The sequence below is a fragment of the Arachis hypogaea genome, chromosome 11 (genome assembly GCF_003086295.3).
Source record: "Arachis hypogaea cultivar Tifrunner chromosome 11, arahy.Tifrunner.gnm2.J5K5, whole genome shotgun sequence".
Classification (NCBI taxonomy): domain Eukaryota; kingdom Viridiplantae; phylum Streptophyta; class Magnoliopsida; order Fabales; family Fabaceae; genus Arachis; species Arachis hypogaea.
In genome coordinates, this window is record NC_092046.1 from 13,413,295 (window position 1) to 13,416,424 (window position 3,130).

A 3,130-nucleotide genomic window follows, 5' to 3' on the forward strand; every position below is an offset into this window, starting at 1 on the left:
CTGAGGCATAAGCTTGTTCTGAGCAAGAAGAGCATTAACAGCTTCCACTTCCAACACGCCTCTCTTCTGAGGGGTCTCAAAATTCACAAGATTCCTGTTATATGAGTATAAATATTGGTTGCTTGCAACCAATTCAATCAGCTCAATAGTCTCCTCTGGTGTCTTCTTCTTGTGTAGTGAACCGCCTGCAGAAGTGTCTAGGCTCATCTTGGACATCTCACCCAAGCCTTCATAGAAGATATCTAGTTGGGTCCATTTGGAGAACATGTCTGGAGGGCATTGCCTAGTCAGTAGCTTGTATCTCTCCCAGGCTTCATAAAGGGTTTCACCCTCCTTCTGTCTGAAGGTCTGAACCTCCAACCTAAGCTTAGTCAGCTTCTTCGGTGGGAAAAATTTAGTGAGAAACTCTGTAACAACCTTTTCCCAAGTATTCAGACTCTCCTTTGGTTGTGAATCTAGCCATAGCTTTGCTTTATCCCTCAGAGCAAACGGGAAAAGCATGAGTCTGTACACCTCTGGGTTCACTCCATTTGTCTTCACAGTATCACATATCTGCAGAAAATCAGAGATAAATTGATTTGGGTCTTCGTGAGAAAGACCATGATACTGGCAATTTTGTTGCACCAGGGTGACCAATTGTGGCTTCAACTCAAAGTTGTTTGCAGTTATAGGAGGCACCACAATACTTTTTCCATAAAGATCCGCAGTAGGGGCAGAATAAGAGCCAAGCACTCTCCTCTGTTCATCATCCCCATTCGGATTTACCACATTGGCATTAGCATTATTATTTGCCATAGTGGATTCTGCAGTTTTGCAAAGTCTTGCTTGTTGTAAACGTCGCCTGAAAGTTCTCTCAGGTTCAGGATCAAAGTCTAAGAGATGTTCTTTGTCTCTGTTCCTGCGCATACACAAGCAGAAAACAAGAAAAAATTGGACTCTCTACGTCAGAGTGCAGAGAAGTCCCTATGAGGTAACCTGTGTAAAATAATAAAATAAAACTACTAAATAAATAAATAAATAAATTCGAAAATTTAAAAGAAAAAAAAAAACAGAAAAATAAAATTAACTGGGTAACACCAAACTTAAATTCATAAATAATTTTTTTTGCTATTTTATTTATTTAAATATATATATATTATTTTTTTTAATTTTTTTTAATAAAAGAAAAAATTACGGAAAAGGGGAGATAACGTAAACGAAAGGGAAAATAAAAAAAATAAACGTAAAGAGAAGAAAAAAGAAAAAATATAATCGTAAAAAAAATGCAAAAAAAAATAAAATTAATAATAATAAAAAAAATTATCTAATCTAAGCAATCAAACAACGAGTAGTTGTTAATCACAATCAATCCCCGGCAACGGCGCAAAAAACTTGGTGCGGTATTTTACAACCACACTTACTAACCGGCAAGTGCACCGGGTCGTACCAAGTAATACCTTACGTGAGTAAGAGTCGATCCCACGAGGATTGATGGACTAAGCAACAATAGTGTTTGATAGACTTAGTTAGACAAACAAAAATTGGTATTGAGATGCAGTATAAAAGAGATTAAACAATATAAAAAATATTAAAGAAGGGCAAGTAATTAAGTTGGGAATAATATATGGAGAAGATAGTTAAGGTTTCAGAGTTATCTATTTTTCCGGATTAACTTTTCTTACTAACTAATTTAATTATGCAGGATTTAATTTATGGCAAACTGTATGTGACTAGACCCTATTTCCTTAGACCTTCCTAGTCTCCCCTAAAATTCATTAACTGCCAATTCCTTGGTCAATTAATTCCAATTAGAGGGTGATAATCAATTTCTAGTTTATATGCCACAAAAACACTAATTATCCAAGAGGTAAAAGGATTATATGTCACGTATCCTATTAAATTCAGATAATTAAAATTTAGGAGAAATAGTTTTCAAGCTGTTGTTCCGGTAAAGAGCTTTTCCAAGTTTTACAAGAACTCAAATAGAAAGAGGGTCATACTTCCGTTCCACCCAAATTCATAAAATAAAGAGCGAAAACAATTCTTAAATTATAAATCCACACATAAATTAAAATAGTAAAAGCAATAAAATTAATCCATAGAAATAGACAGAGCTCCTAACCTTAACAGTGGAGGTTTAGTTGCTCATGGAAAAGAGAAAATAAGGATTCCGGTAAAAATGTACCGAGTTCCCATCTGATGGCATCCCTTTTTATAACTAATCCTAATAAATTTAAAATCTAATATTTAAAATTAAACTTAAAATAATATCTTTTCCTAATTGAAGATTTGAATTTAAATTTGAATTAATTAACAGATCTTCAGTTGATGGGTGGGGACCACTTATTTTGTCCATTCTGCAGCTTCTAATCTGTATTTTCGGGGCTGAAAATTGAGTTAAAACAGCCCAGAAATTGCACCCAGTGTTTTTCTGCATTTTCTGCATGTGGCGCATGTGACGCGTCCGCGTCGTCCACGCGTTCGCGTCATTTGTGCAGATTCCAGTCCACGCGATCGCATCAGGCACGCGATCGCGTCATTGCGATTTCCTCCATTCCGCGCGGTCGGGTGAGTCATGCGTCCGCGTCGGTATTCGCTGGTCATCTCATTGGCTTCTTCTCTTTCTCTGCAGAAACTCCATCAAATTCTGCCAAATGCTACCTAAAATAAACAGTATTGTACAAAACTCAAAATAGCATCCATAGTGGCTAAAATATAATTAATTCTTAATTAAATTCAACAATTTAGATGCAAATTCACTAGGAAAAGATAGACAATATGCTCACGCATCACAACACCAAACTTAAACTGTTGCTTGTCCTCAAGCAACCAAAACTAATATAAGCTTAGGATGTGAATTTGCATGAGAATGAGAGTTCGATTAAGCTCATGTCTCTTCTTATAGTGGGGTTTACAACTGCAATCCTGAACAGTTTTGGCATCTCATTTTATCCCTTGAAGTTCAGAATGATTGGCATTCATAGAAACTCAGAATTCAGATAGTGTTATTGACTCTCCTAGTCCAGTATGTTGATTCTTGAACACAGCTACTTTATGAGTCTTGGCTGTGACCCTAAGCATTTTGTTTTCCAGCATTACCACCAGATACATAAATGCCACAGACACATAGCTGGGTGAACCTTTTCAGATT

The 3,130-nt window shown here is 36.2% G+C and overlaps 1 non-coding gene across 1 annotated transcript; it reads left to right on the forward strand.

The window, feature by feature from the left end:
• The first annotated feature begins 262 nt into the window (after positions 1 to 262).
• LOC112725476 (small nucleolar RNA R71) lies at positions 263 to 369 on the forward strand. The gene has a single exon (XR_003164582.1). It is a non-coding gene; the product is annotated as a small nucleolar RNA R71 (small nucleolar RNA).
• The last annotated feature ends 2,761 nt before the right edge of the window (positions 370 to 3,130 follow it).